General features: G+C 39.5%; 1 protein-coding gene across 2 annotated transcripts in view; it reads right to left on the bottom strand.

Moving 5' to 3' along the window:
- pou6f2 (POU class 6 homeobox 2) overlaps positions 1–13361 on the bottom strand; it is a 567547-nt gene that overhangs the window by 416621 nt on the left and 137565 nt on the right. The gene's annotated exons all lie outside the window — the stretch shown is intronic.

Genomic DNA, 13361 nt, shown 5'->3' with positions numbered 1-13361 from the left:
GTGCAGGTTAGGTAGATTAGCCATGTTAAATTGCCCATAGTGTCCAGCGATGTGCAGGCTAGCTGGGTTAGCCATGGGAAATGCGGGCTTAGAGGGGTAGGGTAGGGGAGTGGATCTGGATGGGATGCTACTCAGAGGATCAGTGAGGACGCGGTGGGGCTTTCACATTGTCGGGATTCTATGAGGAAAGACTTGGATGCCAACCCAAGAGAATAACTAGCTAGTGCTACATGTTTGCAATATTACACTGGAAGATATCCAGTCATGTTGCTCTAGTATGTAGGCTTGGGATGGAGTAGTCAGATCAGCAGTAAAGCACTTGAAGAGGAGGTTAATGAGGGAGGAGATGCAACATGACCACATATCAGTTGTCTAAACAGGACAAAGTAAATGGAGAGGCAAAGCCTGAGAACTGTAGAAACAGTTTGTGGGCTTAAGCAAAGAAAACTGGGCTCTTGGAACTGATTGGTTATATTTTCACAGCACTTTGATGCTAATAACTGGTAATTTTCATCTCTGGCTATTATTAATGGTGATTTGTTCCCATTATCTGTTCAGTTAAAATTCAGTTATTTAATAAATATGACAGCAGAGATAATCAAATGTATACAATGTATACTTGCAATGCCTACAGATGTGTTTCCTGATGTATTTTAGCAAATTCTGTAATTGTTTGTCTAAATATCTAAATGTTATATTTCCTGATTTTCTTCTTCATGTATTTGCCACCCAATATTTATCTCACTGTATGTATTTCATTCTTCTTTGTAAAAATCCTAGAGAACTGCAGATGGTGGAAATCAGAAACAAAAACAGAAGTTGCTGGAAAATCTCAGCAGGTCTGGCAGCACCTGTGGAGAGAAATCAGAGTTAAAGTTTCAGGTCCAGTGACCCTTCTTCAGAACGGAGCTCAGAAGATCAGTTCTAAAGAAATCCAGTTCTGATGAAGGGTCACTGGGTCTGAAACATTGACTCTGCTTTCTCTCCACTGATGCTGCCAGACTTGCTGATTATTTCCAGCAATTTCTCAACAATTTTACCAGAGCACATTATCACATAATTTCTCTCACTGTTTGTAATGGGAACTTGCTGATGCAGAATTCCTGCACATTTTCTTCCTTTATAATTATATTTTTCAAAAACACTTCACTTCTAGGAAAGTACTATGATATATTGAGAAGCTTGCTCAAAGAGTAACATAAGTGAGCAGTTTATTTCCTTTCTTAGTTCTCTAGCAAATCACTTCTGGCTGCTAATTCATCCCTATGATGAGTTCCTGCTTACCAAAAGTTCTCCACTGAAATGTCTCTAGCAATGGAATGACTTCAAAATGTTTATTATTCTCTTTGGGGCATCTGCTGTGCAGCCAACGTTCTATTGGAGTCACTGCCATAAATCTATTATTTTCTCAAAAATCACTTACAGGTACTCATTATTCATTACACAAATGGCGAATTCAGTGAATGAGAGATTCAGCTAGAAAGTTGGTCATCACCTTGCAGGAACAAACAATTCCTCTGTAGGAACCATATTAAATCAATTAAACAAGAGATCTAAAGCAAAAATAGTTTTGCTGCCAAATTTCTCTGCATTAATTTTTTTGTGAACTCAGTCAAAATTGCCATAAGTTGACATTTTATGCAACCACATTTGCAATCACAGACAAACATGGCACGGATAGCTGCTATAACATATGTGCTTTTAAATCAAAATGTATGAACTGGAAGGTGTAAATAGTGGATAGATAGCAGGATTGAAAAAATCTAAAAGCTGCCTTAAGCTTAATCAAAACTCACCCAACTCAGAGGTCAGGAGCAATTCAAGTAACAACAATGTCACTTTTTGGTGAGTTAATTATGTTGCTGCCTTTTACTGTAATATATTTCCATTTTAACATAATGGGGACTGGGGTGGACAGAGTTATAAGTCACACTACTCCAGGTTATAGTCCAACAGGTTTGACTTTTCAAACAAGTCAACTTCACCTGACGAAGGAGCAGCACTCTGAAAGCTTATGATTTCAAATAAACCTGTTGGACTATAACCTAGTGTTGTCTGACTTCTCATTTTGAATTAATACACAACTGATATGAAAGAAATCTGAGTGACTGTGGCAAAGTGAATGTGTACTGTATCCCAGAATTGAACTCCAAATTAAATAGAAATTCTCATCAAATATTTTCACTGAAATCACTTTTGTCATCTTGTGCATTCGAATACACAGGAACATTGTCCATGACTTTCAGTCATTGAAAAGCAATTAGTGATACAACTTTGAACCTGCTGATAGACGTATGGAAACCCAGGATGGAAATTCATCAAAATTCAGGACGTATTTAGAAAACATGTCCTGCACAGTGCAAGACAACAGAAACACTACGCAAGATTCACTCAAGACTTTACTGATAAAGGACAACTGTGTATAGAGCAAGTAATAGGACTATTAATGTGACTGTCAATAAGTGAAACACATTCCTCAGGAAATACACGTGAACAATGAAAGACAGAAAGAGATCTACATCCATCCATCTGATCCCGTAAAACTGCAATGCGATACAAGGTTCTCTCTGCCATGCAATCTCCTAGGAGATACCAAATACAAACCCAAACCATTGTAGGGAAAACAAATGTTGGAAATTTCTTTTATCATACATCCAACTCTTCACCCAAAATACACACAAACTCTCACACATTTGCAGTACATACCAAATGTTGAGTAAGAAGAGGAAGGAGACCAACAGAGATTAAGGAAGCATTTCAGTGCATGTCAGTGACTAAGACAAACAGGGAGTTGGGAAGAAGCATTCATGTGAAATACCTAGGAAGATATTAGTGCCAAGCACAACTTTCAATCTTCATTATTCCATCAACAGGTAAACTGTGTATTCTAATCTTACAGATTTTACTCTGAACTGTTGTTCTCTAAAATGATGACCAAGATCTAATTATCAATTCAATCTATCCAGATTTCATCCTCTTGCACTGAACACATTTTGTCACTTTACTCTTGCACTTTATTCCTCGCACTATCTTTTCCAAAGTTAAACAGTTCAATACATCACATGGGTGACATATTCATGGTTGGACAAAGGGATAGATATGAAACCGGGAGAAAAATATCCTCCCTACTTTTTTCATCATTCCATGACTTGTTCTTTGTTCATCTCACAGAATTTAGAGTCTGTTTAATGCATATAAGTAGATTTCATATATTTTTTGTAATGGTTCACAAACAGGTAATGATAATTGGTTGATTTTAAAGTTCAACATAAAAAATGGAAATAATATTTAATTAATAAATAAAGGGTACAACTGAGTATGGGAGAATGGCTGTGAGTATTGCAATGAGAGATTAACCTTGCATGTTGGTAGCCAAGGAGAAAATATGTATTGTACATTTAGATTTAGATTAGATTTAGATTTAGATTAGATTACAGTGTGGAATCAGGCCCTTCTGCCCAACAAGTCCACACCAATCCGCCGAAGCGAAACCCACCCATACCCCTACATTTACCCCTTACCTAACACTACGGGCAATTTAGGATGGCCAATTCACCTGATCCTGCACATCTTTGGACTGTGGGAGGAAACTGGAGCACCCGGAGGAAACCCACGCAGACACGGGGAGAACGTGCAAACTCCACGCAGTCAGTCGCCTGAGGCGGGAATTGAACCCGGGTCTCTGGTGCTGTGAGGCAGCAGTGCTAACCACTGTGCCACCGTGCTGCCCACATATTCTTATAAAAGTCAAGCCTACATTTTCAGGGATCAAAGCCCTGTAATGTCAGAAGCAAAGTGCAATCTCCACAGTTTCATTAACAAGCTCAACCTTTGGGAGAAGCCAATAGCATAGTGGTAATTGTATGGGAATTTTTATTCAGGAAGGAGAGATTACATCTCGAGTGAGACATTGCCCAAGTGAGTCTATAGTTCAGGGGATTTGGAGGCAGCGTGGGAATTCAGTGCAGAGGAAAGGAAGTGTTTTTTGTTTGCCTTTTAGGCTCATAGTTTGTAAGGTTTTATTAATAAGATAAATTGAAGTCCAAGATTGGGGCCTAGCACAAAAGAGTGACATCATGGTAAACGTAAGTTAATTGGTTGATAACTACTAATTTGGATATCTATTATAGGTTCCTTTCAGACTGAAGGTAAATAGAGGAAATATTTACAGGCTACAAATCAGAACACAAGTGTGGAATTTTAAGTATCAAATTAAGAACTAAATGATGAAACTAGAGACGTTGGGCCAGTTGATGAGTTGTAACTGCATTCTGTGGAAGTTGGTGGACTCCACTGTGGGTAATAGCGGCTCCATCTGTCCCAAGTATTGGTTGCTTGAAGAAGTGCAGCTCAGAGTTGATGAGCTTGAGTCTGAACTTCAAATACTGTGACACATCAAGGAGGGGGAGAATTATCTAGATGCTGTGTTTCAGTCACATTCCTCAAACTACCTACCTCGAATTTGGTCAGTGGTCAGGGACAGGAGCGAATGACTACCAGTGAGGCAGACAGAGGGATTGGGTGAGTAGTGCTGAAGGAGCCTCAGCCCTTGAGCTTGTCTAAGAGGTTTGCACTTTTGCTTCCTGTATGGTTGAAATTGGTATTATAGGGAGGTTGAGAAAACTGACCAGAGCACCGTGATACAGAGAACCTTTCAAAAGTGGGGAGGAAAGAGAAATGTAGTTATAATTGGGGATAGTATAGTCATGAGAATAGACACTGTTCTCTGCAGGCAGAGTCAAGAGTCTCAAAGGCTGTGATGCCTGTCTGGTATCTGGACTCAGGAAATGTCATCTGGGCTGCAGAGGAACTTGGAGTGAGAGGGCAAAGATCCAGTTATCCATGTCGATACCAACAATATAGGGAGAAAAGGAAAAGAGGGAATATGAGCAGTTGGAGAATAAATTAAACAGCTGAACAAAAAAGACCATAATCTTCAGATTACTACTAGAGCCATGAACAAATGGCACAGGATCAACAGGATTAAAGAGGTAAATGCATGGCTCAAAGATTGGTGCGAGAGAAACAGATTTGAATTCATGGGACATTGGCAGCAGTACAGGCGTCACCAGTACATCAGTGGGATGGGCCCTACCTGAATCATGCTGGGACCAGAGATCTGGTGAATTGCATAACTAAGCTTGAGGATAGTGCTTTAAACTAAATAATGGAGGGTGGGTTGAGTTGCATCGAAAATTATTGGAAAACTCATCAGAGATGAGTTCATCAGAGGGAGAGCTCATCAGAGATTAATAAAGTTACCAGAACAAGTAATAGGACAGAGTAGGGAAATGGTCTTGAATCTAACTTCAGACACAGCAGCCAACTATGAGAAGGAAGGCAGTCAACACAGGACTGGGGGTGTTGTACTTAAATGCACACAGTTTATGAAAAGGTAAATGAGCTTGTAATGCAGATTGAAATTAACAGGCATGATGTTGTGGTGGGGGTGGTTACAGAGACATGGCTGCAAGTATACACGTCCTCTTGAAAGGACAGGCAGCAAAAAAAACTATGATGGGAGTTGTATACTGGACACTTAGCAATATCAGGACATGGGGAACAAAATAAATTAGGAGAGAGAAAAGGCATGGAAGAAAGGCACTAATATAATAATCATTGGGGAGTTCAAAATTCAAGTGAACTGGGAAAATCAGGTTGGTAGCAGATCACAAGAAAAGGAAGGATGAGGGAGAATCTGATTGAAACTTACAGAATATTGAGAGACGTGGATAAACTGGATATGAAGAAGATGTTTCCAGTAAACTAGGAGCTGGGGATACAGCCTCAGAATGATGGGACGACTCTTTAGAACTGAAATGAGGCGGACTTATTCCAGCCAGAGGATGGTTAATTGATGGAATTCATTGCTGCAGAGTGCCGTGGAGACCAAGTCATTGAATATATTTAAGACAGAGATAGGTTCTTGATTAGTAAGGAAATCAAAGGTTAATGGAGAAGGCAGGAGAATGGATTTAAGAAACATATCAGTTATGATTGAATAGTGGAGCAGACTCATTGGGCTGAATGGCCTAATTCCAATCCTGTGTATTATGGTCTAACATCACTAGACTAGTTACCCAGAAGCCCAGAAAAATGTTCTGTGATTAATTAATCAAATCTGGAATTAAAAGCTCGTCTAATAGTGACCACAAAATTGCTGTCATAAGTTAGTTCACCAATGATTTGTAGGGAATAAAATCTGTCACTCTTACCTGGTCACGCCTATATGGGACTCCAGGCTCGAGCCTAAATGTGGTATCAAGCAACTACAAGATTTAAGAAAGGAATGAAAGCAGATGGACCACGTGGCATTGACTTTCCCCTGGAAATTAACAGAAAGGTCAGGCAGTTCTAGAGAAACCAGTAGGCAATACAGGAGATCCCAAAGTCCTGTTCACTAGTCAGATTTCTGTTTTAATACTGATGAGCCCATTGAGTCCTCAGAGAATGCAGTCAGCACAAAGTTTGTGGCACATGGGTAATTCAGCGGCAAAGCAAGTGACAATGAAGAGGGGAAGAATTTGCCCAGTGCCGCTGGGCAAATTCTTGAAATTTCCTTCCTGGTTGTGCATCTAGCTACAGCAATATAGTCTGCAGCACTTCAAGAAGGTAGCTCACTTTCTCCACTACCTTCTCAAGGGCAACTTTGGATGGACAACTGCAACAGCAGTTCTAAAGAAGGGTCATATCAGACTTGAAATATTAGTTACGGTTCTCTTTCCACAGACCTGTTGAGTATCCAGCATTTTCTGTGATTGTTTCAAATTTCCAGCATCTGCAAAATTTTGCTTTTATTTAATGAGCAACAAATGCTTAGCTGCTAATGACACCCACATCTTACGAAAGAATAAAAGAAAGTAAGATGGGATTTTGACTCTCCAGGGAGCAGATTAAGGACAGTGCAATTCAGAGCACTTTAAAAAAGTTTCTGACTTTGTGTCTGAATGAAATTGATCAATACAAAATGTTGAATTAACTTTTAACAGCATTCTGTCAATCATCGTAACATTTCATTATATGATTAAGGAATAAATGTGCAAGCATCTCATGTAGAATTTATGATTTTTCACTTTACTTGAAGCTACTGGTGACTTTCATTGCTTTGGGAACATTTACGTGCATTTTAATGTAGTTATGATGAAATGAAGTAAACTGATGAAAAATAACTTTGCTGACACAACATAAAATACCTTCCTTATTTTTCTCCCTTAATAAGTGCTCTAACCAACTCATGGTCAATTTACTCGGGCTGAAATTTCAGGTGACAGCAGGGAACTGTTCTTAAATAATGACATTCTCAGATAGCCATTGGCCTGCCCACACATCACAGTGTCAGGAACATAAATAGCCTGCCTATACTTCTCTTTCTTTAAGATTGCAGGTCATTTTTTTTTTAAATGAGTGTGGGGAATTGCCTGTTTGCTCATTGCTATTTAGCTCAATTTGAAGCCCACCTTCTGTAATGTTCCCTGAAATCTGATGTCCAGTTTATAAAATATTCAAAGGTTTGATGAGGGTACAGAAGTGTTACAAAAGTAACACCCCCAGAAATGTGGAATTTCAGTTATTTAGAGAGATTAGAGAAGTTGAGATTGTTCTTCCTAGATTAGACAAGGCTAGGGGCAAGGTTTAAGAGGGAGGTACAAAATTCTGAAGTATTTTGACAGAAGAACTGAGGGGAAACCATGCAACTGTCAGGAGGTGAGGAAGCAGAAGGAAATAGAATGAAGTGGCAAAAGAATCTGAATGGATGTAAGGAGAAGTTATTTTTGAAACTTTTAAGTTGCTACACTTTGGAATGCACCTCATAAATGTGGAAGTAGATTCAATAGTAATTTTCAAATCAAACTTGAACGTACACTTTAAAAAGGAAAAATGTGCAAAGCTCCAGGGAAAGAGCAGTAAAGTGTAACTAACTGAATAACTTCACAAAGAACTCAAAGGGCCAAATGCATATCCTGTGTTTTAAGATAACATGATTTTAAAAAGGCCTGACAAAAACCTGATACTGAAAAGATGAATCTACCTGATCTCTTTACAGATGCTGAAAGACCTGCGGAGTTGTTCAATACTTTCAGTGTTGCATTCAGATTTACAGTAATTTGTAGTTGCTCCTTTTTTTAACATGAACAATTTAGGATACATACAGTGCAGTGCTGAATCTCCATGGGGAATTCTCTTGATCGTCTGCTGTTATCAAGGTGCAAATGACAAGCTCGACTGACAGATAATGGGATCAAATGACACAGAATCAGTGAAAAAAACTGCCCAACATTACAAAGCAGATACGTTAGGTTTCCACTGGTGGAATAATTAAGGTTTGCCTCATCTGTGGCTATTTTGTGATTCTTCACTAGTGCAGCTTTAGAACTTCAAAAATGACAAAACCTGCCCTCATTTTTGTTGTAGAAGACGATAAGGGTGATGCTTTAATCTCATAAGTTGGATTTTACATACCTCCACCAATGATTTTGAAGGTGGGGATGGGGAGGGTTGACGTGGAGAATGTAAAATACAGCAGATGGCTTGCTCATCCATCCCTGATCTGTCTCAGGTTTTAAGGGTAAAGGAAAGATGCTGAGCAGCCTGCTTGGCTCCCATTAGGTCTATTTTATCCGTGGAATGGGGTCGCCTATGCCAGGGTGCAAATCCAGCAGCTTGAGCTTCATGGGCTAATGCATAGGGAAGCCCTTCTAAAGGTGCTCCCTGGGCTCACCAGAGGCAATACTTCCCCCAAAAGCATCCTGGCCTTTTAAACCTGGGTTCCCTCAATCCTATCATCGCAATCGATGCAGCTCTAGCACTCCCTCAATGTTCTGCCAATGTAAGGCAAAAGTGATGAATGCTGTTCCCAGTGTTAAATTGCTGTAAGGAAGTCAGCAGGACCTTGGACAGGCTCCACACTGACCTTTTATTATGGCTGGTTTCTGAGAAATCCTGGCATGCTGATATCCCATAGTGAAAATTTGAGCTCATGTCATACACAGCTTTCCCACCATATGTAATCTGGATTTCCGATACACTGCCTGTGGCTGTGGTTCTCTGCTGTAAACATGAAATTGGTCCCATCCAATGTAACAGAAACCATCTAGACACTGAAATGATACAGAAAATAGGAGGCTGGGGATTGCCAGAAGTATTTTTGTGAAGATGAAGGATGCATGATCAACAAAAAAACTTCAAGTTCATAACAAGGAAAGAATCATCAGATGCTTCAACCTATCAACCTTCCTGTATGCCTCAGAAATATGGATTAGAGGTGAAGATCTGTGGAAGAAAATAGAAGCTTTTGAAATGTGGACAGTAAGATGTTCTTTAATAATTCCATATGTAGATCATAAAAGAAATGGAGAGGCCCTTGAAATTGCAAGAGTAAAAGGAACTCTGAGAAGTAAGCTCTAGAAAAGAAATGTCAGCAGTTCAAACATTTGAAAAGCTACAGAGATTTCTTCTTGAGGGCAAAGTGGAGAACAGCAGAGAGTGGGGTCGACCTAGGAATGGTCGACTGATGGGATATCACCCAGTTGCTGCAGTTGAGCGACAGTGGATTTGTGAGAAGGAGCTCAAAACAGCAGCAGCAGACACCGATGTAATTGCTGCCAGTTTTCCATTCATTTCAACACTGAATAAATGAGAACATTTGACCAACCAAATACTCACTGAAGAAATCAATCAGACAAATAGAAGAAGAGATAGCACCAGTTTTTCTGGGTCAGCGCCTAAACGGCCTGGTTGTCATGAGTTCAGCAAATAAAAGAAAATTGGGTGGATTGGAGACTCGAGTTCAAGGAATCTGCCTAATTTTCCTCAATGTAAATGACCAAAAGGAAAATGCTTTTTAAATAGTAGATTAGAAACTCCTTCCTGACTAAGCTGCAGATACCGTGTGAACTGGCAGTCCAATTTCTTGCAAGCATTCTTACTCAGGCATTAGGCCCTCATTAGCATATTTTACAGTCAGCCTGCACACATGGAAAATGGTCTGACTCATGGTTGAATGATTTCCAGCTGTTCTTTGAGTACAAAATAGTGTCTGGAATTCTTAATAAAAACATTTTAATGAATCAGAATTTCTGCGTGCAAAGGCTACCCTCTGGGACAATCTTGCTACAGGTGCACAAGTAACAAGCCATCTTCGCGTTCACTGAGGTGGGTTGATGAAGTGTGAAGACCCATCAGGAGACAGCATGCAAAAGTGCCTGGCAGCCTTCACTGTGGCTGCTGTGAGAGACACTAGCTGAATAAGAGGGAGCACCTCCACGAGAGGGAGTCATGGAAGATAGGGTGAGATAATTCTTATTCAGTACAGTGTGCTCAGTGGCAGCAGGCTGCACGAGAGTCCATCACAATGGCAGAGCTTTGCCTACCTTTGAACATAGCCTATCTGTTTTCATGACATAATTCGCAGATCTCGAGTAAAACTAAACTGCTGGAAGTCATCTCTGGTGACTTAACCAGTGCGTTTATCCCTCAGTTAATATAATAATAAAAATCTGGTAATTTTCACATTGCTGTTAGTGGGAGTGTGCTGTGTGCAAAATTAACCATGTTTCTTGTATTGCAGCAATTCAGAAAAACTTCACCGATTCTAAAGCACCTTGAGATATGATTAGGTTAAATTGATTAGATTCCCTACAGTGTGGCAACAGGCCCTTCAGCCCAACCAGTCCACACCAACCCTCTGAAGAGTAACCCACCCAGACCCATTTCCCTCTGACTAATGTACCTAACACAATGGGCAATTTAGCAATTCACCTGACCTGCACATTTTTGGACTGTGGGAGGAAACCGGAGCACCCTGAGGAAACCCTTGCAGACACAGGGAGAACGTGCAAACTTCACACATACAGTCACCCGAGGCTGGAATCAAACCTGGGATCCTGGTGTTGTGAGCCACCATGCCGCCCATATCCAGTGGTTATGAAAAGTGCTATATAAATGTAAGTCTTTGGCTTTTATTCTTTATCTCCTGCTGTGTACCTGTTTCCTGTGAGCTGTCAAATCATGCATGTGTGGGGGCTCTTAGTCACCACACACGCAAGATTAGGATGTTGCAGGAAAGCCCAAACCAACTGCTTTAATTGGTTTGTTGCAGGGGTCTGTTTGAATGCTATTCGCATCCCAATGTCACCTTTGGTAAAAGTGTGTAGAGGTAGGAACTGATCAATCAAATTTTCATCATTTTTTTCTGCAACCCCTCCATCCACCTCAAACCTCCAAATCCAACCACAAGGGCATTGGAAAGTTTCAGGCCTATCTATCTCAAATTAGTGTTTCAATTACTGCCTTTGGTTCACAACTAAATACCAAATTCTATTTCTGTGCTTTTATAACATCTCCACCATTTTACAATTCATTACTGAGTTTGGCTAGTTCAGGTTTCAAATTACAAAACTCTATTTTTCTATATAGTTTAGTTGGACAATGTTGTAATTTCAGTTCAAAATTAATCTATTGCTTTAATGATTCAGCATTAACAAATATGTTGCATTTAACAAATCTTAATCAATTTAACTATTGATCATGGAGGAATACATAAATTTTAAAGTTATATAATTACATGACTGGTATTGCTAACTTATGAAGGCGTCATGCATAATTAAAGAAGCACAAACATATGACATATGTACATAAGTTTCTATACGTTAGACAACTAAGCAACAATATTGATTGGGATAGACAGACCTTTGGGTAGATATCGGTCAATAAGTATGATTTAGATAAATAAGCATGTGGAAAGTTGGACAAATAGACAGGTAGGTGAATATATGCCCAGTCCTGATGAAGGGTCCTGCCCGAAATGTTAACTCCCCTGCTCCTCAGATGCTGCCTGACATGCTGTGCTTTTTCCAGTGCTACACTTTATCCACTCTGACTCTCTAGCATCTGCAGTCTCCACTATCTCCTCAGTAGGTGAATATATTGCAATTGAGGAAAGGCATTAACGTTAATGGCCAGAGATACAGGCAGCACAAACAAATCCTGTGGCAGAATGAGTATTATCCCAGACGGTCGAGGATCAAGTCTTAACCAAGGTCATAATGACCAAGGAAGGCGCATTCACAATGTGGTCAAACATTGTGATTAATTGATGTGGTCAATCAACCTGCAAATTCTTCCAGCACATGCTGATGAGAGTGGGAAAGATTCTTGGTCAATTGTGTAATCAAAAGAAAGTTAGAGCCTCTATATTACCATCTGTAGCTCTAAACTAAAACATGCATATAAAGGTGCATGAGAGAACCTTAACACACCATCAACATAGGCAGATAAATGGATATGGATATACCACACATTGAAATGCATAAGACAACCCAAAAGATCATGTTTCCGCATTTATTCAACATACAAGTTGATTTCACTTGCCCACCCCCATTTTCAGCCATGACTTGTCATATTTTAATATAAAGTCAGCCTATGTTTCTTGCTCCACAATTGCACAATAACTATATGCATGGGATCAAGCAGATGATATAGGTTGTGAGTTGCAATGTTGTACAGAAACTTAAACACATCCACTCTTTGTGCAGGTGATAGTAACACTTCAAATTTTTGACCAGTTCACTGAAGGACCATTTTTATACTCAGCATTTACTCCAGCCCTCACCCCAGCCTCTTGTTCATGAAGGGAGTTTAATTTTGAGGCTTGAGAGAAAAGCTTATGCATGACATCTAGAAAGGCTTAGTGAATAGTGAGACATAGATATATGCCAGTAAATAGATTATGATGTATTAGTGCATTGATACATACAAAGACACATGAAGAGCAAAGTAGGCAGGCAAATATATTATAGTTGACTAGATAAGCAGACATTGACAGGGTCTCAGATAACAGATTGGCAAAGATAGGTAAATAAGGATACATTGGTAAACAGGTAACCAGATACCTTGATAAAAAGGGATTAATATATATAGAATTACGTACTTATTCATTCAGATAATGATGGCTACTTAGATAGATAAAGCAGGTAAATACACAGAATAGGTAGATAAATAAAATTTAGTAGACAGGTAGCCAAACATAGATGAGTGATAAGTAAAAAAAATGCTGGAGATAGAGAGGGATACAGGTAAATACAAAGGATACCCCAGTCATTTCAGACTCTGCTATAATACTGCATAATACCTTTGGACCACATTTTCTGGGTGGGAAATTCAGTTAAACCGATACATATTTTGTTCTCTTGGAAATCCATCTGTACTCACCAAGGTCCCTTAGCTCTGAATGGTGTTGGTTGATAAAATGCTGCTTTGGAAGTCATTGTTCGTGTCAAATGCTACATTAGAATTTCATGCACAGAAAAATAAATATTGGTTGTACACATTCTAGTTATGTTTAAAATCACCAGTAATTCCTT

The sequence above is a fragment of the Chiloscyllium plagiosum genome, unplaced genomic scaffold, assembly GCF_037043375.1.
Source record: "Chiloscyllium plagiosum isolate Xiang-an unplaced genomic scaffold, Cpla_swu_hap1 HiC_scaffold_4, whole genome shotgun sequence".
NCBI lineage: Eukaryota > Metazoa > Chordata > Chondrichthyes > Orectolobiformes > Hemiscylliidae > Chiloscyllium > Chiloscyllium plagiosum.
Note: the sequence above shows the minus strand (reverse complement) of the source record. Positions and strands in the feature narration are given on the sequence as shown.